General features: G+C 40.6%; 1 protein-coding gene across 1 annotated transcript in view; it reads right to left on the minus strand.

The window, feature by feature from the left end:
- The window catches only part of NEBL (nebulette), a 357,048-nt gene that overhangs the window by 290,839 nt on the left and 39,970 nt on the right, over nt 1–26,239 (minus strand). The gene's annotated exons all lie outside the window — the stretch shown is intronic.

Below are 26,239 nucleotides of genomic sequence, written 5' to 3' on the forward strand. Positions count from 1 at the left end.
CAGGTCATGATCCCAGGGTCCTGGGATGGGGCCCCGCATCGGGCTCTCTACTCAGCGGGGAGCCTGCTTCCTCCTCTCTCTCCGCCTGCCTCTCTGCCTCCTTGTGATCTCTGTCTGTCAAATAAATATATAAATATTTTTTTTAAAAAAGGATTCCAACAAAAACTGGATTAATTACAAAGGGAAACAAAGTGATTTTATATTGGAGACGCCCGACAGACATGATCTTAATCAAGTGATCAAAGTGAGCATCATCAGTATTGGGACAAAATATGTGTCACCCGGTAGGGTGCAGTGAAAAGAATATAGAACCACGTCCCTGAAATCCGTGCCAACAACACCTAACCTGAATACAATCCTGGAGGAAGCTCAGCCAAACTCAAGTTGAGGAACATTATCTAACCTTCAAAGGTGTCATGAAAGACCGAGGGACTAAGGACTTGATCCTGGTGGAAGGAAGCTGAGGAAACATAAGTAAACACAACACAGGGTATCAGCCTGGATGCCTCTGCTATAGAGGACGTCATTGGGACAACTGGCAAAACCTGAACGGGGCCTAGGGGTCAGATGACAGTGATAAATCAATACTAGTTTCCACATTTTGATGGCTGTCCTGTGACCACGGGAGACCCTGGTTTATAAGAAATCCATACTCAAATAATTGGTGGTGATGAGGCATCTTGCTGGCAATGGACATTCCAAAGAAATTGTTCCTTATACCATACCTTAAAATCTTATAAGTTTGAAATCCGCCCCCCCCCAAAAAAAAGGATTTTTAAAAATTGCGTAAAAAAGTTGAATAAATAGCTTGGCACTGCAATGCAGTGCAATGCAATGCAATAGCAATGGGGAGGCCATTCCCTCACCCCACCCCACTGCCCAGTCTGATCCTATACAGATGAACTTGCACAGAAGGGGAAAAATACAGCACTGATCACTAAAGACTTGAAAATACATGTATCTAACACGGGAAACTTGATGGGAAATGCAGGAGGGATGTTTTCTTATTGACTGCTTCCTAGACCGTGGAGCACAGTGATGAGAAGAAACATTTACACTCACCAGAGCCCATCAAGCTCCTTCAAGGATAAAAGTTTTAAAGATTCTTTAGAGAATAAGAATACAAAGTAAGTTAGGAGGGCCTATCAGAGCAGTCTAGGGACAGAATAGTGTGACCCCAGGATAAGTGATAATCTGTTGAAATTGGTTTCACCCATGGAGCACCAAAAGGAACTGTGTAACTAGGGAAGTTTCCCTGCCCCTTCTCTGGGAATGGATCCTACCCCTCCCCCCACCACTACTGCACCTCACCCCCCTCCCCACAGTAGACCTACGGGGTACCTGAGACCCAAAAGAGCCAATCCGAATTCTTCCTGATATCCACATGCCAAGCTAGAAAAAAGACGGTCTCTCTCTGCACTGTGGTCACTTAGCTCTTCCTGTCAGTCCAACAGACCTGGTACTTGTCCGGAGCTAGTGTTCTCTTTCTTACTGAAGCTACCAGTGACTGGGTTTCTCTCATTTGTCCCCAAAGACTAATACAACTACCAACTTGTAAAAAGAAAGTCTCGGGTATAAATTAGTGTCCTAAATCTCTGGCACCGAGTCCCCCACGTTTGGGAACCATGCACTGGTTTCCAGGCCTTAACCAACTGCTGGATGGAAAAACCAGCCACAGAGGCCCCGGACTGGTGGAGCAAGGGGAGGAGATCCTCGCGCCCAGAGCAATGGCCTTGGGACAGCCTTATACTTCTCTGACCCTTTAATTTAACCACGAATGGCCAAGTCTGTCCAGTGTACGCATTTATGGTCTGAAAGCTGAATGCAGTTGTATACATCATCGCCTTATATTTATACCGTTCATGTCCTCAACGACACTTATAGACACACTGCTTTATGGGCAAGACCTAGAGTCCCTTTCTCTCCCACTGCAAACTGCTGAGCGAACACTCCATGAGCATGTCCGCACGCTTCCAGCAAACATCGTAACTCAAGGCTGTGCGTGAAAAATGAGACTACAGAGAGCCGGAGAGTCTCACTGTGAAGTCCCAGCCAGCGCCTCTTTCAGGAGAGACTTCCCAGAAATGCTGAATGAAGTCAGCTTGCCTTCTCCTTCCTGTTAAACCGCCAGCGACGGTGGAGCCAGAGCAAGGGGGTCACGCACACCAGCACAGAGCGAGCCTGCTTGCTGCCAAGCCTTGACGTGACTTTACCACCTGGTCTGGTCATGGTTCTTGGTCAACTCATTAGGAAGCCTGGTGGGGAGCTTATGCATGGCTAGCCCTGTCGCACATGAATGCTTTTTAGAAAAGAGACCAGTGGATTAGCGCAGAAAAATGTGAAAGGGTTATGCCAGTCTGATCTCCTCTATCCTAAGGCGGCGTCACTCCTTGTCACACTCGCTGTGCCCAAACAGCCTCTTCCTAGCCAGGAACCAATACCATGAACTCTTGGAAGACAAATGACCACTAAGTGGAAAGACTCGCCCTCTAAAAGTGCTTGATTTTCACATTAGGGTCCATTTTATTTTGCATGCTACATCACATGCAATTCTTGAAATGTTTTATTTCTTCCAAAGGTAGAGTGTATATTACCTTTGGTAATATACACTCCAAAGGTAGAGGGATATTATTGCGTTGCATTGACTTTCTTCCCATTGCTTTAGAAACGTCGCATTTTCATAACAGTGCATCTTCAGTTACTACATTTTAAAACAACAAACATGTAAATGCTTGTTTGGTTAATACATTAAAATGATTTTTCTCCAGAAACATAAAAAAGTTTACATTTATTAAAGTAAAATTTTATTCTAATATGAATATGTATATTTATATTTAATCCTGTTGCTCTGAGGTTCACTTATATATATAAATATATACATAATATATTTATATGAGTATATTTTATATAAATATATAAATGAACCTCAAGGCAACAGGATGAAAGGAGACGAAAATATTCTTCCTCATTGGCATCTTACTCTGTGGGGCAAACAAGTCACTCAGATGATCACGAATAAAAGTAAAAAAAATAGTTTTGACACATTGTGGGACTTTTAAAAGGAAATCTGCACTTTTTCATTTAGGATCTTCTGAAATGGACTACACCTGTATTTTGCCTTACCTTCACAATATTTCCTCAATAAATTATATTTTGAAGAAACCCACAAATATGGTTCCGCCCAGCAGAATTTAGTATTCTATCGGTGCGCTGATACAGAAAGCAAACAAGAGAAACCTGACATTACTGTTGGTTGTGCTCCATCACAGTTTTCAGAGGAATTTAAACGTTCAGTTCTGTGCTGTTCATCATTCGGGCCGAAACAGTATAGAGCTCTTTCATATTTGTGTTTAGGAACAGCCCGCAGTAAATGTTAGTTTATGCAAAACTGCACAGTTTGTGCAAGAAGAAATCCATGACGTAAGAGAATTCTAATTCAAGGCCAAAGAATGACCTGGAGAATTTCGTCTCTGAAGGTGTGAATTAGAAATCAGACAGCTGGTAAAAAGAAAAAACGAGAATAGATCCCAGTCTGCTTGAGTCCAGTCACCGTCCTATTACCTGCCACCCGCGGGGCCCCCTGGCAAACCCCACCGCCCCAGGCAGGCTCATCTCCCTCTAGAACCACATGCCCCTTCCTCGCCACAACACACCACAGGCTTCCATGCCTCCTCACTTGTTCTTTCTTTCTGTTCTCTGCTTGGGACGGCCTCTCTCCTCCCCTTCCGCAATACTGATCCCAGCCAACTGGTTGATCTGCTAAACCAACCACTGCAGACCCAGCAGAACCACTGCTTTTCCGTGGGATCTTTCTCAAGGCACCACCCTCCCTCAACAAAAATTCGCCTGCCTCTCTCTTCCAGGTCCCATCACACCTTGTACACACCTCCAATAAGACGCAGGTCACAGTGTTGCAAACATTTACTTTTCTATCTCCGTGAACCCCTGGAGGACAGAGACAGTTAACCTATCTTTGGGTCCCTGAGGACGAGCATTTTAATTTCCACTGCAGTCAACAATAAACATTTGTTGACTAAATGAATGAATGAGTTTTCTGAAAACTAGAGCTTATTCCTTTTTACCTCATGTCCCTTCTAGGCTTAACTTTGTAGGAGGACCCTGTCTTATCAGGGTATAACACATCGTCAAAATTTTTTTTCCTGAGGACAGGGTTCATCCTAATTTTATAAAATATCACCGCACCCCTCTGGCTACTGATACGTATGGGACTACTGCCACAATCCCAAACGTTTCCCCATGGCAGGGACTTAGGAGTTCTGAAGCTACTTCTCAAGTTTCTCTTTTTCTCCTCTTTTTGTCAGACTTTCTCTTCCCCCAGTTTTTAGTATAACTGCCTCCACTAGTGCTCACAGTCCGCCTCTCTTAATTGGTAGCCTTTAATCTGCTAAGGGTAGAGGAATGCGATAACGAAGCTTGTTAATCCTGTGCAACTAAAACTAAACAATCTTTGAACTGGTGCCTATACAGTAATAATGTCTTGGGGCTCTGGCTTTTGGAATGTGTGACCACTACACACTTGAGTTATTTGAGGTCTTAGAAATTTCCTTCCCCGTTCTCTGCCCTAGTTTATAGTCCTGACCTCCACATAACGGAGACTTTATAATAATTAAGCATCTTAGATATGATTTGCCATAATCCCTCTTTAGAAGAAAAAGACTCACATGGAAATTTCACTCTGAAATTGGAAGATTAAAATGAATTACATGGTCCTTGGTACATTCTGAAATAGGCTAATAAACTTCTAGACTAAATCTGACAGTTGGCAAAAGAGGAAACGTCCTTAAACTAGTCACTATACCCGGATACTGCGTATCAATCAGGATAGGCTTAATGAGGGCATGGGAACGAACAACTCACAACTGTCAACATCTTCCACTGACAGTGTTGTGCTCTTTTCCTCACTCATGCTACACGTCCATGCATGAAATCACATTCTACATTCTCACTCTGGGACCAAACTTTCGATCTCACTATTGTCAGCCTCCTGGCAGAAGGAAAGAGATGGATAGCACCACATACGGTCTCATAAAACTTCTGCCCAGAAGGGACGCGCATCACCTTTTCCCTCGTTTCACTGGCTGAGGCAAGTCGCATGGCCATTGGTGAGTCCAGCCAGGTAGGAAGGAATTTCTGTCCAGTCAGAACATGCTAGAACTTCAGCTGTTCGAGAGCCACGGTCTCCACAAAGCAGTATCGCCCCCAGAATCTCAGCCTACTACAAGTGCAAACACCGATTCTTGATATAAACAAAGATAAGGTCTATCTCCTAAATCACAAGTGCATATGCATTCTCACCTCTGCTTTTTCCCCTTAATTACAGGCATATATATTTTTATAATGATCAAATTAGTCACACTTAACATTTTTATTTTAGTCCTTTATTTAGTCCGCCTCACTGGCCCATGCTACACTAAGTCACCTGGGGCCAAATGCCAGCTTTTAGGCATTAGAAAGTTGAGCAGCTTCCCTGCTCTTCCCACGTAGATCTGTCATCATCCATTTCTACCTGGCTCAGAAGTAACACGCAGCTCATGGTTGCTGGTCCCTGCTGTTCATTCAGATACACGTATCCAACGACCAGGGAAGAGTTCCACTCAGATGGCCTGCGGACACCTCAGACTCAACGTAACCAAAACCAAATGCACCACCTACCCCCGCAAAAGAGAATTATTACTTCCTTGCCAGGGTCCCACCTCCATCCAACCTGCCATCCCAACTGGAACTTAAGTTTGAACCTCCCTCTCTCCTCCACATCCCAACATCACCTCTACTTCCTGAATCTCTCTCAGATCTGCCTATTTCCTTTCTGACCACTCCGGCCTTGATCCCAACCTCCATTCTCTCTGGGCTTAGTAAAATAGCCCTGGACTGGAAGCAAGAAAACAAGGTAGTACTTCACAATAAATGTCTCAGTTACAATATTTCCTATTGGGACATTTGAACGTAGATCCTCATTTTCCTTAAAAACAAAACAAAATGAAACAAAACTGACAGTGTATAATGTGGCTGTGATGTTTAATAAATGAAGAAAGAATAAAGGATTAAGGATTCTAGCTAGATGTTATGTTCCTTCTGCTACAAAAAAATAGAATAGGACACTAATAGGCAGTGTAAAAATACAAAGTGTCAGTACAAAACATAAACACCTCACTTCCTTATCCAATTAGCGATCAGGTGCCTTCAAGTTTTCCTCTAAAATCTTCCCCAAATCCAATCATGTTCTCCATCTCTCCTTTGCATGTCATGCTTAGATTGCTACAATAAGGGTAATTTTTCCTCAACTTATAGTTAGTTGCTACTCATGTTTTATCCAAAACTAATTTAATCCTATAGCATGTCATTTTTCCAATTTGGTAAAGTCAGTTTTAATTCCTCCAGATTTTGTAGAGAATCAGGAACTCCGTGAAGTCTACAAAGTTGATGTCATGTTCCCCAATTCTTAATCGAGTTACCCACAATACAAGTGGTCACTATGGGCTATCATGCCTAAATATCCCTTCATTGACAGTGTGAAAAATTCTACATGCTCTATGGATGTGACATTCTTGCATATACCATTACTCCAGATGAGAGAAAGTACCAGCTTATTAAAGTTAAGATGAATACATTATTATCCATTGTTACCCAATATCCATTATTTACCTGTCGTCTCCTTCTATATATAAAAGACAGATTAGCCTAATGCCATTTAGTTTATGCAAAACCCAGTTGGTTACTAGACTCATCTAAAAATAGTAATAAATTACTTGATGATTTTTTTTTTCTGATATCTCTTCATGTATTTGATGTTAGTCTGACGTGTCTATAATTTCCGTGGTCAACCTGTTTCGGCTGTGCATTTTTTAAGCTAGTCACAAAAAAAACATATTTTAATTCTGAGAGACTTCACTTTATCTCCATAATTAAAAAATAATAACAATAATGACCACCACCCCAGTGGCACCTGCTAGTTCTTTCAATACCCAGCATGCCTGACTAATACAAATAGTTCCAGTTCTTCAAAGCACTTTTTAACTCTTTTTCTATTTTGACTCTCTTTACTTTCATCAAAACTGGGAACTGTTCCAGGCTCCTTCACATCTGATACCTCTTATGAAGAGTGAATTGAATAAGACATTAAAAGCCTCTGCCTTTTCACCAGCTTCTGTTACCAGTTTTCCTAGCCTGTCTATCAGGGACCCATGCCAAGCAACTGGTGAAATTATATTACAAGAAAGTCTTTCTAAAACTTGCAGTAACTAGCCCATATGGACAGGGTCCAAAGTGGACTAACACTATATTCTCTCTGATGTGGAAAAAGTTTATGACAAGAGTATAAGAGAGAATATGGATTGCCTTTTTTCAACTTGTTATATATATATATATTTTTCCCCTCTCTCTCTCTCTCAGTTTCTTGTGCACCTTGCAAGAGGAAGGAAAAACAGGGGAGAATTTTTTAAGGGCATTTCTATTTATTTAAAATCAAGTCAGCCCATTTTTCACTTTAACACAAGCAAATGAAGATTCTTCAAGATTTGATCTCTTTTCACCTGGCTGTGTCTACCTTGATGACTCAAAGGAGAACTATTTGGCAAAAAAGAAAGAGAGAGAGAGAAGAAGAAAATTTGCATGCTGGTACCAGAGTCTATGGGCCTAGATTTCCCAATGCATTTTATTAGAGGACCATAAGTTGAGCAAGATCTTATATATGAGAAAGGAAGAAATTAGCAGTAAAAAGTGGCTTCCATCACTCCGCTTGTTTCGTTCTCCTCCTCCTGTCAAATAATGCTTCTAAAAAACAAGCATCCAGAGCCAAGCTCATCAGTCCCTCTCCCAGCAATAAGAAAACTCCATCAGGGTTTAGCGAGTTCATGACCCCCATGAAAACTGAGTAACATTTCTAAATCACCAATCTTGCCAACAGGCTGAAACAAGAGAACGTACCATCTATACATGGTCAAAACATTTTAAATGCTTCCTTCATGATTAAAAACAGTTGGCAGAATCAAGAATACAGAAAGATCAGGGGGCATCTGGGTGGCTCAGTGGGTTAAAACCTCTACCCTCAGCTCAGGTCATGATCCCGGGGTCCTGGGATCAAGCCCCGCATCAGGCTCTCTGCTCAGCAGGGAGCCTGCTTCCCTTCCTCTCTCTCTGCCTGCCTCTCTGCCTACTTGTGATCTCTGTCTGTCAAATAAATAAATAAAAATCTTTATTAAAAAAAAAAAGAATACAGAAAGGTCGGTAGGGCCTTATCAGCTCCTATATCTACAAATCTCTATCTTCATCAAATACTCTCAGTTCACCCACTAGAATAGAAGAAAAATATTTTTTTCCCAAAAAATCTACTGCTTCATACGCAAACCACTACACTCCTCGTGGAAAAAAAAAATGTTCATAATGTCCTAGGCAGGTTCGCTAAGTCTCCACTCACATGTTATTCACAGTCGATGAATCACAGCAGAGTTCTCACTGACCTCCTTTTGTAGAGATAATGTTTTTTTTTCTAAGAACCAGGAAACATTTTATCATTTTTGTGAAAGGCTATTCTCCATTCCAAACTTCCCATAGAAAATTCTATTTATCTGTGGTCTGGTACTTTAAGTATTATTACTCAACTTAATTTGCTCTTATGAGTTCCTTAGAATCCAAAGAAAGCCTGCAGCCAGCTACTCTTTAAAACTTGTTCCTTCCCAAAGGTCACTCTTTGGTGGCGGCAGGTGTCTTACCTCTTGGCCTTCAAGCCTCACATCATTGGAAGTGGAGTTCCTTGGACCAGATTCATTAACTAGAAGATGACAGTACTGTATGGGAAACTAGAATTCTTCCCCATTAACGGTGTTCAAGTGCAGGTGAAGAAAACACTAGGTCCCACAGACAGAGCCAGTGGCCAGAGTAGCACAGATAAAAAAGGTTCTTATGATTAGGTAAAGGGATCCAAGTGTAGGGGTTCCTATGATTTATATTAGTGCACTCGAAACCTGACACCATGCAGCACTGGGATGCATGGACCGCTTACATCAAAGTCAACGGGAGTGGTTTTTAAAACACCGGCTCCAAGGACTCATCTCTGACCAACTATACTGGAATCTCAGAAGTGGGGTCTGAGCTCCCAGGACTATTCTTAAGTAACACTAAAGTTCCAGAATCCCTGCCCTGAAAGATGAAGAGAGAGCTATCCAGTGGCCAAGGTATGGACTGGATTTGGCCAAGGTATGGATTGGGCTGGGAAAGATTGAGCTGGGGGAAAATCTAGCCTAAGAAACAATGGAGGCAGAAGGAACAATAAGGGGATAAAGGTCAGAAAAGGTAAATTGACAAGAAGAAATAACTAAAACTACCTACAAGTTCCCTTATAGAAACTTTTTTAAATTCTACGTCAGTAAACTTTTGGAAAACACTGAATTAAGGGTATTAAACCATGGTATGTCTACCTTTAAAATCAAAGCACTAACCTGCTATCCAAATTGTTGAGCTGAAGGATTTTGAAGCAAACTAAATTATGTAGAACAAAGGCGGCCGGTTAGCTCAGTTGGTTAGAGCGTGGTGCTAATAAATTATGTAGAACATATATAACATATATGCAGCAAAGTATGATAGAGTATGCGAAGTATGGCTCAAACCAGAACGGTGATTCTTATTTTATTTTTTTTATTAAAGATTTTTATCTATTTATTTGACAGACAGAGACCACAAGTAGGCAGAGAAGCAGGCAGAGAGAGAGGAAGGGAAGCAGGTTCTCCACTGAGCAGAGAGCCCGATGCGGGGCTCGATCCCAGGACCCTGAGATCATGACCTGAGCTGAAGGTAGAAGCTATAACCCACTGAGCCAGCCAGGCACCCTGTTGATTTTTCTTTTGAATTTCAATATTGTCTCTATTGATTCACCTTGAATTGAATTCAGAGCACTCTTTGCTCAAGGACAAAAAGATACCCCAGTGGTGTCTGTCTCCCAGCCACTGGTTGGCTTCTTTCTGTCTCAGCCAGAACTAGTCTGTTAATGTCAGCCTTCTGAGAAAGTGACGGTGGGAGGTGGGTTTGGTTTTCTCATGCTCCTTCCCCCAACAATCCTCAGGGGACCCGAGTCAGACCCTAAGAAAATCTGGATTCTGGTCTCTTCTAATCCACTAGTTGACTGAATAAATCATCTAACCATGTAGGTTGCAGCCTCCTCACCAGTACAATGATGAGGTTAGACCAGATTATCTTCCGGCTCCAAAACTCTAAAACACAAGTATCACGCTGTGCTTTTTGCTTTAAAGAGGAAAGAAACAGGGCGCCTGGGTGGCTCAGTCAGTTAAGTGCCTGATTTTTGGCCCAGGTCATGATCCTGGCGTCCTGGGATTGAGCCCTGCATCAGGCTCCCCGCTCAGCAAGGAGTCTGCTTACCCCTCTGCCCCTTCCCCTCCTCCTGCTCGTGCTCACGCTCTCTCAAATAAATGAGTAATCTTGCGATAAAAATAAATAAATAAATAAAGAGGACGGAACCCAGAGGCATCTCAATTTACTTTCCCCCCAAAGAGAAACGTAATATGCCAAAATGATCCTGTTGTTACTACTGTGACTTCGACTGGGAAAACGGAAAAGATTCTGACTAAAAGAAAAATGAAGTCTACTTTGGGCTTCAGATACCACTGAAATTCTAAAGCTCTCTCTTCTTTAACTTCCCTCCACCCACCTTCCTTCAGGCTCTCTCTCCTCCCTCATCTCACCCTCTACCAGCAAATTTCTCCAGCTCCCGCTGGGCATAACCAGATATGCATGTAAAACTTACTCCTCCAAAGAATTTAGCTGAGGGTCGTATCTTAGATTAATCCAAAGAAGTCACCGAAACATCCTTAGATGTATAGAATATTAGACACATTTTGGAGCTGCTCAGTTTTGAGTGTATATTTTTAACGGAGATATGGGCTAGTTTTGCCACATCCTTCTATCTCTCCTCAACTTGTCCTACTTTTCCCCGACTATGGGCCCCTGCATTTTACCCTCGCGTCCCCACCCGGTTCTTCTACCCTTCTTAGTCACAGCATCAATCATAACCCAGGGCTGTCCTTAAAACCAAAAAAGTGATTCTCTCTCAGCTTCTATTTCCTTTAAATACACTAGTAGGAGTTTTTGACTTCTCAGATACCACTACTTTGGAAACTTTTGCCCACACACTGCCAATTCTTTACTGTTTCCAAACAAAATTTACAACAACTGTTGCCTTTCAGCGCAAAAAAAAAAAAAAATTAAAAAAAAAAACCAATAATAGAGTGCATCCCTTCTGTTCCCTATAGTGATGGGCTTGTCTCTATTTCAGCATTGCTTAAACTAGTCATTTCATGTACTGTCAGGCTTTGGGGACTCTGCCTGCACTACTCTGGCTACATCATCACCCACAGAAGATTTACAAACAGGTTTCCATGGTGAGCAACAAGAACAAATGAAAAAGTCGGAGAGAACAGTAAACAGAAAAGATAAGGAAAACAGAAATACGGCCCTTCGGAAAGCAACGGCTTTAATCGCAACAACTGAAACTACCGACATTTCCCAGGAACATGACAAGAACCACACAATAAACGAAGACACTGGCCTGTTTCTGGATGTAATAGTCACACACAGCTCCGTGCAAAAGGCTCTAATGACCCAAGGGCAGTCACCCTCTGCATGCAAATTCTATTCCATGTTTAATGGACTAGACAAGTGTTGCCATTTTAACTCATGGCCCTACATAAAACGAACATCATCATCATCTCCTTTTGGATCTTTATGTTTTCTGTAACCCTGGTAGCTAAGTGCTGATACCAACAATTATCTCAGCGTAAACAGTGGTTGGAAAAGGCAGAAATCTGTGACGACGGGTCAGTTGAGAAAACGCAAGAGTGAGGTGTGGGTGTGGATTTCTGGCAGTGACAGAACTCAAGCTGTAGGCCCCTCTCAGGGAATAACGGCAGAACACACGGAGTCCAGATGGGAACGGAGACACTCACTCATTCACGCAAAAGACAAAGGCAGACCTGTGACTTGCTCCTCTTTGTAGCCCTAGAACTCCTCCCGGCACACAGTAGGCAGTCAATAAATGCTCACGGAATGAAAACATAGCGCCAAACTCAGAGTCAGGAAACCCACTGATGTTAAGTGATTATTATGCAAATAAAACGGCATCATTTCACATCCAGGGAATGTGGATGGATTTTTCTCTCTCTCTCCTCTCTCTCGGGAATGAGAAGCCACTCTGGGTATCTTAATGCTAGACGTGGAATAATTTCTTATTTCTCAATTTCCTTTCTCTCAATAAACCCTTCCCTCCAATCAATTCATGAAGATGAATTTCGATATTTTAGGGCTCTACAAGGTTGTCACAGGAAAGCATAAATATCCTTCAACAGGGAGTGCCATCATTTGAATGTACAGAGGAAAAAACAAATTTTGATAGAGTCCCCCTCTGGCCCACTTCCTCCACAGCCCCGCCCCGGTGATGATTGGAATAGTTGTTTTGTCTATGGGCACAGCCTTTGCAAAGAAGTCAGAGTAAAGCAAGTTTGCCTTTTTCGTAAACATACCGTTTAAAAAGATCTATTACAAGACAGAAACGTATTGAGTACATTGTTGAACTGAAGGTGAAGGGTATGGATTCAATAATTCTACTTTCTTTCGTATAACCTCAAACACTCTCCGTACCCCGCCCACCCACACGGTGGCCTCCCTCAGCCCCCTTCTCCCTTCTCCCCTCGCCTCCTCCCACGCCTGCTGCCTGCGTTCTGTCCCTTCACACCAGCCTGCCACTGCGATTCCCACCATCTGGAGTCGGTTTGCAGTATCTCTGTCTCATCAAGTCTCCATCTATTTTAAAATATCATCTGAAAACATATGTTTCCCCCACACACACCCCTTTCAATTTCCTCTCTGCTTTTATTTATTTCATCCTCTGACTTCCTTCGGCTCTGAAAAACCCATCTGATTCACTTCAGAAAACCGCTCTACAAAGGGCCATTCCTGCATTTGCTAGGAAAGATTGTAATCTCTCAGGTTTGAAATACCTCCTTGGAGTGGTCAGCACATGCTCCTCCATTTTATCTGCATGAGCTGATGGAAAGGGCGAGAAGGAACACGAACCAGGAGACGAGGGCATTTCTAACATTAAAATGACCCCGAGTGCCGCAGATCACTTCCAAGGGTCCCGTGCTCCTCTGCCCTGTCGCCTAGGACTGCAAAGGAGCCAACCCAAGGCCATCCCTGAAAGTCACCATCCTGAACACCTTTTAAACACTTAGAACCCAGTAAGAAGCTGCCTAGCCCATTTTTAAGGAAGCCAGTAAGAGTTTGAGGGGGAAGCAAAAAGCCTCCCTTCATCCCATTTCCCTTCCAAGCCCTACCCAATAATCTGGACCCCCTCCCCGCAAGAGAGAAAGAAACAAAAACCACAAAACAGAAAGAGCATAGACTTGCTCTAGACACCCAGTCAGTCAGAAACTTCCATGTTTAAGACTGCCCAGCCATCTCGTTTCTCTTGCCTCTTTACCTTCCCTAATGAACCTCTGCGGCTGTGATCACTCCCTTTTCATTCTCACGGCTGGCATTTACTAATCACGTGGAAGAGCATGGCGCTGCCCCCACCCCACCTCCCATTCTCCGACATCGGCAGATGCTTTTTTGCACTGGGCTGTTGACGGAGATGCTTTCATCCTGTTTGCCTTTTCTTTCTTTATTCCCCCTTACCACAGTGAAGAAGCTGAAAAATGAGGATCTCACTCTCAAACTCCGCTCTATTGTCAGGTCTGCGGGCTGTGGCGGTTGTGAGAGCTGGGAGAATCGCCGTTGCTAAGCAACACTTTGCACCCTGAGTCCAAGATAAAGAGCACCATGCCCGGCTCTGAGGACGAGGCAGTCCAGTTCCCCGTGAACTCTGGGGGGCCGACCTCGGGACAATCAACAGAGAAATGTCTAGTCTATTAATACGGGGCTTGGGGAGGGTGGGCAGTTCTTAAATTTTCTTTCTTTGCCTTTAGATCATTTCTCATTTTCTCCAACAGGAGCATGACCTAATGGGCAGAGAAGTAGGTGGCAAACCCATAATTTGGGTTTCCAGGATCGATGGGTCCCCGTCGAACACAGATCCTTCATTATATATCATTCCATGACTCAGTTTCTTCTGTTTAAAAACTGAAAAATCAAAACCAACTGAACTGCCTCACAAAATTGCAAGAAATTCATTTTTTAAGCAGTATGAAAACATCCTCAGCCATGGCTAAAGCATGATCTAAGTTATTAAATGATGATGATACATTTCCTGCCAGTCTTCTTCAGGGGTCCCTTGTAGCAGACTTTCTCATGGGCAGGTCCCCTTCTCTCGTGCTGACCTTCCGTGGAAACATTTTGTGAATTCTTTGGAGGAAATAGTATCCACCGGGAGGTAACTTTGAAGGAGGCGGAGTTATCTCCTTCATTCATAGCCTGTAACTGGGGCAGGTGGGCCAGTGATGAGTGGGAAGACCGAGGCTGCCCTGCCCCAGTCCCAGCCCTCAGGCGTTCCGTTCTGTATCACTTCCTGAACCGATGCAAGAAGTGAAGTTCTGGGTGACATTACAAAACCATTGGGTGGAAAAACAAGAAGCAGCGGGGTCTCTGATGGCTTCACCGAGCAGAGCCGCCAGATCAGCTCAGACCTCAGGGACAGATACGCCTCGGTCTTGGTTAGGTTGCTATTATTTAGTTTCTCGGTCACTCGCAGACCCAAAATAATACGCACCCCGGTAATTTATGTTCTACCTTGGAGGCCGTCCCAGACCTAAGAAGTGTCAAGCATGCTAGTAAAACAACTCTGTCCCTAAAGGAAACTCTGAAAAGTTTTCTAAGTGGAAACTGTAACAAGATCGACCACTCACTGAGTGCATCTTTCCACTAAACCAAGAATGTGAAGCAGTTCTCATCTATAATTCAGTTTAGGAAACATCACGCTTCCAACTAACCAGCATATGTTTACTGAGCACCTCTGGGCAAAAAACACTGCCTAACACAGAGTGGAAGCCACGAAGATGGACAGGACATGCCAGTCTTCCTGGAACTAATGTTCTCATGGGGGAGTCATGAGATGTAACATTGTGATTAGGCTTAATTGAACAATGTGTGATGACGAAGAGCATCTCTAAGGTCTCATCTGCTCTTAAATATCTAGCCTTCTACCACAACTGTTAATATGCTGCTTTGGCATCTCACCAGTGAAGGAAGTTAGGATTCTTTTTACAGCTTTAACAAAGCAGAATTGGCACACAATAGAACGCACATATTTAAAGTGTACAATTGGGATGCATGGGTGGCTCAGTCAGTTTAGTGTCTGCCTTTGGCTCAGGTCATGATCTCAGAGTCCTGGGGTCGAGCCCCATGTCCGGCTCCATATTCAATGAGGAGTCTGCTTCTCCCTTTTCCCCAGCTTGCCCCCCCACTCTCCCCCTCTTTCTCTCTGCAAATGGAATCACACAGTGTTGTACATGTTACTTACTGATTCCTCTCACTCGGTATAATTATCTTTAAATTCATCCAAGTTGTTGAATGTATTGACATTTTGTTCCTCTTCGTTGTTGCGTAGTATTATATTTTATGGAGATAGCAAAATTTATCCATCACAGATAATTCACGTTTATCCATTCACGCCAAGAGACATTCGGGTTGTCTACAGTTTGGGGTTATCAGAAACGAAGCTTCATGGCTATGAACATTCATGTACAAGTCTTTACACGCACATGTTGAACACATATGTTTTATTTCTCTTGGATAACTGGGAGTAGAATCTCTGGAGAATAGGGTATCCAATGTTTTAGGAAGCGTTTATAAAATTTTGTACCATTTTATATACCCACCAGCAGCTCCGAGTGTTCCCGTTTCTTCACATTCTTTTCCACTCTTGATATACTTTTTGATGTTACACATTATAACAGGAATGCAGTGGTATATCTGAGGTTTTATTTTACATCTACCTAATGACTACTCGTGTGAAAAAAGATGCTTCTGCAACTCTTCTGCCCATTTTTAATGGGTTTAATGAGTTTTTTGTCTTCTTACTGTTGAGTTTTAAGAGTTTCTCATAATGTCAACTATACTTCAATAATAATAATAATAGTAATGATAGTAATAAACACTAAAAAAAAAGACTTTTATATATTCTGGATAAAAGTCCTTTGTGTGACACATATTTTGCAATATCTTCTCCCAGTTTTAGCTTCCCATCTCACTTTCTTATTAGCATCTTTTGAAGAAAAAAAAAGTTTGAATTTCCAGGAAATACAATGTATCCAGTTTTTTCTTTTATTGTTTCTGTTTTTTGTATATTTTTTAATATTTACCTAACTCATGATCACTAAAACTGTCTTCCACATTTTCTTCTAGGGATTTAATTGTCTTAACATTTATGCCTATGATCTACTTCAGGTTAATTTTTGTGTATGGCATGAAGTAAGAGTTAAAACTTTTTTTTCTCATGCAGATAGCTGTACAATTGTTCCAGCACCATTTGTTGAAAGAATTTTCCTTACCCAGTTGAGTTAACTTGGCATCTTTGTGGAAAATCCCTGTGCTCCTTCTCCCACGTTTATGCTACTACCACACAGTTTTGATTACTTTAACTTTATAAGTCTTGAAATCGGGCAATATACATGTTCCAATTTTCTTCTTCTTTCTTTAAAGATTATATTTTAAATCAGCAGTCAAGTTCTGCAAAACAAAAAGGCTGCTGGGATTTCAACTGGGATAATAAGAAATAGGTAGATCAGTTTGGAGAACTGACATAATAACATTGAGTCTTCCAATCCATAGCATGGTGTATCTATGCATTTACTTAGACCTTAATTAATTTTCCTCAGCAAAATTTTATAGTTCTCAGTGTAGAGATCTCATACATTTTTTGTCAAATTTATCCCAAAGTATTTCATAATTTTTGATGCTATTATTAATGGTATTGTTTTTCAATTTTTAGTTCTAACTGTTCATTGTTAGTATATAGAAATGTAATCAATATGTGTTTTGATCTTACATCCTCAAATCCTGTAAAACTCACTCACTCTTAGAGGTAGCTTTTTTTTTTTTTTTAAGATTCTTAAGGAATATTTACGTATTGTCGGTAAATAAAGACAGCATATCCTTTTCCATTCTATGCGTGTTTTATTTCTTTTTCTTGCCTTATTGCCTTGACAAGAACCTCCAATATTATGTTCAATAGAAGTCTGAAAGCAGATATCCTTGGCCTTGTTCCTCATCTTAGGAAAAAGTCTATCACCATTAAGATGTTAGCTTTACGTTTGTCATAAAGGCTCCACATCAGGATGAAGAAGTTCCCTTCTATTCCTAGTTTGCTGAGTTTTCACCAGGAAGGGATGTGAGATGCAGTCAAATGCTTTTTCTATGTCTAGTTAAGGTACACATATACTTTTTTCTTTTTTAGTCCCTGACACAAATAACACTGATTGATGTTTAAATTTTAAACATGTTTAAATTTTAAACATCAATCAGTGTTATTTGTGTCAGGGACTAAAAATGAATTAAACCCTTACTTCACCATGTTATTATCCTTTTTATATATTATTGGATTTGATAGGCTGAAAGTTGATTAGGAACTTTTATGTCTGTGTTTATGAAGGATATTGGTCTGTAATTTTCATTTCTTGTAGTTTTGTTGTCTAGTTTCAGAATTAGGATACTATTGACCTCATAACCTCTACCATTTTCTTGAAGAGTTTGTATAGAATTAATATTTCTCCCTCAAATACTTGGTAGAATTCACCAGTGAAAGCAACTAGTATGGAGTTACCTTTGTAGGAATGTCTTTAAATACAAGTTTAAAAATTCTAATAAAAATACAGTCACTCAATTTGCCTACTTTCAAGTAGGGAACAGAGGATCTGTGCCATTTCTGGGTCTTTTTCTAGAGATTGTTTTTCTCCTCATCCTGGGTCATATTTTCCTACTTCTTTGAATGACTGGTAATTTTTGATTGGATGTCAGACAATATGAAGTTTACTTGGTTAGCGCTGGAGTTTTTCTACATTCCTTTAAATATTTTGGGGCTTTGTGTTGGATTCAGTAAAGCTACTTGGAAACAACTTGATCCTTCCATGGCTTGCATTTAAGCTTTGTTAAGCAAGACTAGACAGTCTTGACTCTAAGGGCTAATTTTGCCATGCAACTGAGACATTGGTCTTCAGAGAGCCCCAATTAATACCCTGTATGTGGGTAGTGGACTCCACCTGATTTTTTGCCATGTCTTTCCCTGGTCTCAGGCAGTTTTCTCACATGCATTCACTGAAAAGTATGCAGATCTCTGGAGCTTTCTCTCTGTGTCGTTCTCTCCTAACTAAATACCTTGCCACCCTGTGATTTCTAGTGGCGGTAGCCTCTTCAAACTGTCTGCTCAAATGAGGGCGATAGCTGGGCTCAGTTTTATGGCTGAAAATATAATATATACTCCAAGCAGTAAGTTGGAGCAATCACATTTGTTTCCCTTCTCTGAAAGATTACTGTTTTGTGCTACTTGTCTAATGTCTGAAAACTGTTGTTTCACATATTTTCCCTGGTTATTTTTAGTTTTTTAAGTTGAGAAAGTAATCCAGCCCCTTTTACTCTGTCATCGCCAAAAACATGTCTTATCTCTAAAAAATCCCTGCATCTTGATCTGTTCTCTCCAATATCCACTTTAGAGAGCCAAATGAGTATAGCCTGGTGCTTAAATGGGCTCTGAAGTCAGACAACATGGGTTCAAGTGCCAACTTTGCCACTATTCTCTGTATGACCTTACACAAGTTATTCAACCTCTCTCAGTCCATCCTGCTTACCTGAAAAATAAGAATGGTATAAGTACACACCTCCCTCACAGGAATGTTGTGAGATTCAACTGAGAAAACACACATAAAGCATCTAATGTCTCTCCTAGTGCATGTTAATTACTCAATGATAGCTGTTGTTAAAAATATCCGTCATCGTAATATTCTCAAATACCAGTTGACAAAGATTACAACCCAGTGTCACTGGCTAATCTAGCAACCTCACGGCTTTTCCCAATGACACCTGTGCCCACCATGGCTCCATCTGAACGATCTGTGCTAGCTTTAGACTCTGGTCAAATTCAAGAACTGACAAGAATGTCTTTTCTAGCTAATGTGTAATATCTGTTGTTCCCCAATCCCTTCCTTTTCATCATTCTTTCTATATAGTTTTCTTTCAGCAAGGTCAAAATATCACCCTCTAATAGCTATTCTGGCCTGCCTCCCTCTGAAGGAGCAAAATGTTCATTTTCCATAGTCATTCCAAGTCTTCCATATGCACTGACACAATTTTATATTTAGTATAACAATAAAATTCTAAAAGCATACTTAAAAACCTAAATTGAAATTATCACAAGATAACACCACAGCAAGCAACTCTCAGCTTTACTCTACTTAATGTTCTATTGACTTATGTTAAATCTCTTGGTTGTTCTTTTTCCGTCCCCTGGGGAAAGAGTTTTTCATAAGTGCAACTGGTTAAATGAGCATAAAGAGTAAGTGAAGTTTGTTCCATTATTGAAAAAGCTAATATTTGTTATATGTATTTAGACACTGTTCTAGATATGCCAAGATGCAGAACTGTGTTAATCCCATCTAAATGGAGGCAGCTTTAGTTTTCTAAAGTACATTTGTTATGGAATGAGTCTTAATAAAGCCACCTATCCAGCTTGTCTTCCTATGAATGCGTATTCTGTACACTGATAAAATACAACACTGGGTGTTATAATTCAGCACAAGTTACACCCTAAACATAAAAGAACTTGGGAGACATTATTTTCACAGCTTACAAAGCATTTCACATACATAATCTCATTAATTCTTACAACAATTCTGTGAGCTAAGAATTCACAACAGGAGAACGTCAATATTGCAGAAACAAAAGAGAAACACTAAGATGTCCAACAGCAATCATTTCTCTGCTCTAAAAATTCTGAATTCAAGACTATATAAATCATGCTCACTGAACAGTGCATGCTTGTGAACACTTATTTTCTTTTTTTTTAAAGATTTTATTTATTTGGAGAGAGAGAGAGAGCACATGTGTACAAGCAGGGGAAGGGGCAGAGAAAGAAGGAGAGAGGGAAATCTCACACAGACGACATGCGGAGCACAGAGCCCAAGGTGGGGCTTGATGTCACAACCCCAAGATCATGACCTGAGCCAAAATCAACAGTCAGACACTTAACCAACTGAACCACCCAGGTGCTCATTTATTTATTTTCAATGACTGTATTATCTAACTCTACTTTATTCCACAGTAATAAAATGCCATTTTCTCATACACATGAATTTAACAACTCAACATTTTTCTCCACCACCTCACCCTTAACACAAAAGTTCTTTTCTCCCCAGTGCTTTAGGTTGAGAATTTCAAACCCTAGAAATGTTTCAAAAAGAGTGCAATGAATATGCCCTCTATCGAGATTTATCAATTTTCAACATTTTGCCATATTTGCTTTATACATGACACAAACATATGTGTGTATGTATGTATGTATGTATAAGGCAAATATGTATATACAGTATAATGGATTATACTGAATTATTATATATAGTATTTACATTTATTATAAATTATAGGTAATAGTATCATATATTTTTTATATGACTCACACGGAAGAAGTAAACAACATGACAATTACCTCCTAAATAGTTCAATATGAATCTCCTAAGAACAAAGACATTCTTTACATATGCCAAAATATTTCATTCAGGAAACAACACCTACATAATGTTATTATTTAATATACAGTCCATCTTCAGATATCCCCAAATGACCCAATACATGTCCTTTATAGCTGTTCCCCTGACCCAGGATGCAACCTGAGATCACATACTGCATTCAGATGTCACATCTCTTTGGTCTCCTCTAACCAAAACACAGCTCCCCCAGCTCTCTTGGTCTATAATGACTGGCATTTCTTAAGAAAACAAGCCCTCATTTTTTGAATTTGCCTGATTGTTTCCTCATGATTAGATTCGGATTGAACATTTGGGACAGGAATGCTGCCTAAGTGACAGGCAGGGATCGAATCAGTACTACATGATGTCAATTTGTTCCTCTTTTGGTGATGTTAAATTGCTTAAATTTGATCACGTTTCAAGTATTCTCCACTGTAAAGGTACCTGTTTTCCTTTGTAATTGAGCAGCTCAAAGGGTGACACTTATACAATATTCTGTTCCCAACAATCTTTCACTCACTGAGTTTAGCATCTACAGATCATTCTTTCCTGAATCTATTAATTACTATGGTTTCCTGTTCCATCATTCTTCCTACATTGATTAATCAGCCCTCTTCAAACGTATTTCACGATAGCAGAAAACCACCAAGACCACCGAAAGGGCAAGGTTAGCACAAGAATGACAATGCTCGCTAGAGAGAGCTAAGCGTTCCAGAAGAACGGCACACACCCGCGTGAAGTCTGGAGCAAGTGCTAGATACATACAGCTTTGCAATTGCTGCTATGAAGGTTTTTCTCTATGGTCAATCTGGTTCAAAGGAATTCTTCCATTGAGTAAGCTGTGGATGTTTACCAGGTTCTTTGTTTCAAGATGATGATAGAATACTGGCAAAGGATCTAAAGGAACCACACTTTTTAAGCTTCATAGAATAACCTCAAGCTTCCTCTCTGAAGCGGAGGGAGAACCTCTTAAAGTGTCAGACCAAGAAAATTAGACATGGCTGAAAAACCCAGGAGGTCATTTCTAAAGTATGCTTGACTCCAAAAAAAAATTTTTTTAAACAGTATAGATCAAGCACTCTTTTATCCCTTGTCTTGCATGGCTTGGGTTCAAAGAAGGAAAGGGTATTTCTTTCTATCCCTTTCTACTGTTCTTACAGAGATATACTCTGAGCCTTTATAATGATGCTAACTTTATTAACTAGGTCAAGCTAATTGCAGACCACCTTACTGCCACACCCAGTGCTTCCAAGATGCAGCCCCTACCGCAGAGCTCCACGTTGACAAAATCAAAAGAATATTTTAGTTTAATTCAATAATCACAGCGTAATACACGAACACTCTGCCAATGGTCCCACCCTTAGATATCACTTGTGTTTAACCTTATGCCTTCCACGGTGCCACAGAGAAAGCCAAAATCAACGCATGCCTACTGCCAGCATATTACATAACAGTAGAAATAAATTATTCAATAATCCTCTTACAAATCACTATAAAATGATAAAATCTCAATCTTAAAAAGGGTCGTAGACAGATGGTCCAATCTCCTACCCAATGCCAGGCTCCTGTCTTTGGTATCAGAAATACTAATACCATCTCTGCTTAAATACCACCAGCGAGAGACAGCCCACTGCACGTGACAGCTCATTCCACTAATTGAGAGCCACACCCAAGACAGTCTGGTGAACATGGAACTAAGAATCAATGTGTATCATGTGACAACTTACCAGTATACCACAAAATATAGTAATAGAAAGATGCATACTTAAAAATAGGCTTCCTTTCAATACTAAGATTTTCCAAAACATTTAAAGCAAAATTCTATATATCGAAATTTGATATACCAACATTAAGCAAGTTAACAGGTAACACATGTTTCAAGCCAAGGAATGTAGGGGTCTCTCTTGCCCTGAAACAGATCCTTCTCTGTACCATTAAGTCAAAACCCTATCATCTGTGTCTTCCATCAGAGTCTCATTAACATCACTTTCTTTCCTTCTGTCCGCTGGCTCTGCATATTTGGGCTCACTCGATTAAAAATATCTTCCTTCTATTCTCTTGATTTACTCACAATTCAGAATAGAGTGTCCATGGCAACTGATAAACACACAGCAATATGGATATACAGAAACAGTCCCTGATTTTGAGCCTAGGTGATTAGAAAAAGTGCTAAAACAGAAGAAGGAAAAGGGACAATCTGGTTGGGTTTAGTAATATGAAGTTTGAGGTGATGGGAAAATGCTCAGTGTCCAGGTATGAAACCCAGAACAGATATTAATGTGCATCATCAGTAGAGGCAGCAGTTGAAGATATGACAGAGGTCAATTTCCTAAGAAAAAGACAAATGAAGAAGACAGCAGCAGTGAAGACACCTACTAACACCCCCTCCAGTTTCTGCCTTGCATATCGCCTTTCTTGATTTCCTGATTTTTCCCCAATGAACATTCTTATCTCCCCAATGTCACATAATTTCTGTAATACCAAGAATCTAGGGGTACCTGGGTGGCTCAGTGGGTTAAGCCTCTGCCTTTAGCTCAGGCCATGATCTCAGGGTCTGGGATTGGGTCCCGCATCGGGCTCTCTGCTGGGCAGGGAGCCTCCTTCCTCCTCTCTCTCTGCCTGCCTCTCTGCCTACTTGTGATCTCTCTCTGTCTCTCTCTCTGTCAAATAAATAAAATTAAAAAAAAAAAAAAAGAATCTGGTCTCACATACCTTCTTTGTTACTCTAGTCATAGAAGATACTTGAGTAAAATAATTTAGGCTGGTTCTGATAAAAACCCGAAACGATTCCTGAAAAACCTAGCAGTGGGTCTTCACCAGAGCATATCAAATTCCTTGGACAATGAAACACACCTTTAATGGGCACTCTGAATTGTCATTTACAATGCCTCTTTGAGGTCAAAACCACAGGATGTGTTTATATTAAATTCATGGTTTCATTCAATGAAAACTATGAAAACCCACTATGTGCAGCATACTGTGCTAAGACACACATTTTGAGAAACACAAAGCTCACAAAGGTCCTCACTCTTGTAGATCTTACAATATTCCAATCCTTTTCTGCAAAGTCAAAGACAAATTTGTACCCTGAATCATTTTAGGGTACTCTGCTGTATCTGCTAATACAGGGCTTTTAATTTTATAGTTCTCCTTTGTCTTGAAAAGCAGTCTAAACTACTGAAACCAGCAAGAATATGGTTTGAGTATAACTGCTGCTTCGTATCTGTAGATAAAACTTCCTATTCTTACAGTTCTCTCCTGAAACTCTCAGTAAAGAGCTCCCTGCGTCTGTGTGTACCTAAGGCCTCAGTTCAAACCATCATTGTCTTTTCCATGGACCATCAGTCTTCACCACTTGGTCCTTCTCTCTCATCTTATCAGTGCCTAACTTTCTCCTCCCCACCCAGATTATCCAAATCATTCTTCCTTTTCCTGTGGCATCTCCAATTGATCTACTCTCTGGTCTCCCCTCTCTGAATTCCCATGATACATGTCTAGCCACCCTCCACCAATTTAACATTTAGGTCAAGTTTTCTTATGTTATTCAATAAACATTTCATATAAGTTTATTTTTTCTCCTTCTCTTTTACTAGAATCTAACAGTAAGCTCTTTGAGGGAAATCCCAGTGTGTGTATGAGTGTGTGTGTGTGCTTACTAACATCATTTTGTGCAATTTTGTACACATAAAAGGTGGAAAATATATGCAAATGACTGAAATACTTCTTGGTATTTAGAGAATTCCATTTAATACCTTACACACTTGTCCCTTTGATAAAAAATGCTTTTAGATCACAATATTGCTTACTAGGCCAACACAAATTAATCCTACTCATGTTCCAAGTCTCAGAGAAGGTTCTATTTTGATAAAGGATGAAAAAGGATAGGATGGGGGTAAATATTATAGCATATGAATATAACTATTATCATTACTGTATCTCTGTCCTTTATAACTTAAGGCAACATTACTAACAAAAAGACTAATGAGTTATGAGTATTAATATAGAGATTAAAAGAATTCTACTACCAAATGTATTGAAGTTCATAATATCTTGCCCTTCATTTGCTGACCTATAATCATCAGTCCAGGGTCCCTTCTCCCTAGTAGGGGTGCTGAGTTCACACAGAGTGGAAGTTTCTTCCTGAGAAGTCACAAGACCCTTAGGGCAAGAAAACAAACACTTTAAGTTTAAAGTCTGCTCTTTAAGTTAAGCAGAACCACCGTCTAAATATATGAGGACTCAAAGTTTCAAACAGGATAGGGCTTAAAAGTTGCAAACAACTTTTAAATTCAGGAGAGTTTGGAAAAGAGTAACAAAAATAATCAGAAATACATGGGCCAAAAGAAATAAAAACAGCATCACCTGAATCAGTCTGCACTTAAGTCCAAGGGTAGAGGAGAAGCTGGGGAAAGGCAGGGCAAAGAAGCCACAAGGGAAACTTGCCCCCAGAAACAAGCCAGAAGGCTGGCAGCTATGCTGGAAAACAGTGGGGAGGTTCCACAAAAAGTCAAAAATAGAACTACCCTATGATCTGATAATTCCACTTCTGGATATTTATCAAAAAATACAAACTATAAAAACACTAATTCAAAGGGATACATGCATCCCTATGTTTACTGCAACATTATTTACAATAGCCAGCCCACTGTCCATCAGTAGATGAATGGATAAAGAAGATGAGGTATAGATACACAATAGGATATGATTTGGTCATTAAAAAAAAAGAAATCTCACATGCAATGACACGAATGCAGCTAGAGAGTAAATGTCTAGTGAAATAGTCAGAGAAAGACAGATACCATATGATTTCACTCATGTGGAATTTAAAAAACAAAACAAAAAAAAATAAGCAAGAGGAAAAAGAGAGAGAGAAAAACCAAGAAACAGACTCTTCATTATAGAGAACAAACTGGGTTGCCAGAAGTGAGTTGGGAAGCAAGGGCTGGGCGAAACAGGTGATGGAGATTAAGGATGTCACTTGTCCTGATGAGCACGGAGTGATGTATGGAAGGGCAAAATTACTGTAATGTACTCCTGAAACTAATACTAATCAGTATTAACTAATACTAGTTAGAGTGTGCTAACTCTACTGGAATTAAAAAAAAATTTTAATGCCAGAAGGAACCATCTTGTGTTAGGTAGAGACAGAGTCACTGAAAACCTTGATGTCCTTAATTTCTATAATGAATGCAATCTTGAGGTCTGCAGAAGCTCACACACACACACAGACACTGTGTACATGCATTAGGCTGAAGCTATATCCGTGCATCACCAAAGGGTCCTATCAGATTAAAGTGAAGGCAGGAGGTCCTTTGTACATCAGACTTCTATTAGAGGTGGTTTTAAAGTCTTGCAAACAACTTTTAAATGTGGAAGGCACTTAGGGTAAGAAGCAAGGAGCAGTGGCAGGGGGGCGGGGGTGGGGGAAGGGTGATTAATGAACAGGGTTGTTTGAGACTTCACTTGAAATGATCGAATCCCACCCTTGCATTTTCCCTGAAAGATAAAGCCTCAAAGTAGGGAGAGCATACAGGCTGAGGAAA

This window comes from Neovison vison, chromosome 12 (genome assembly GCF_020171115.1).
Source record: "Neovison vison isolate M4711 chromosome 12, ASM_NN_V1, whole genome shotgun sequence".
NCBI lineage: Eukaryota > Metazoa > Chordata > Mammalia > Carnivora > Mustelidae > Neogale > Neogale vison.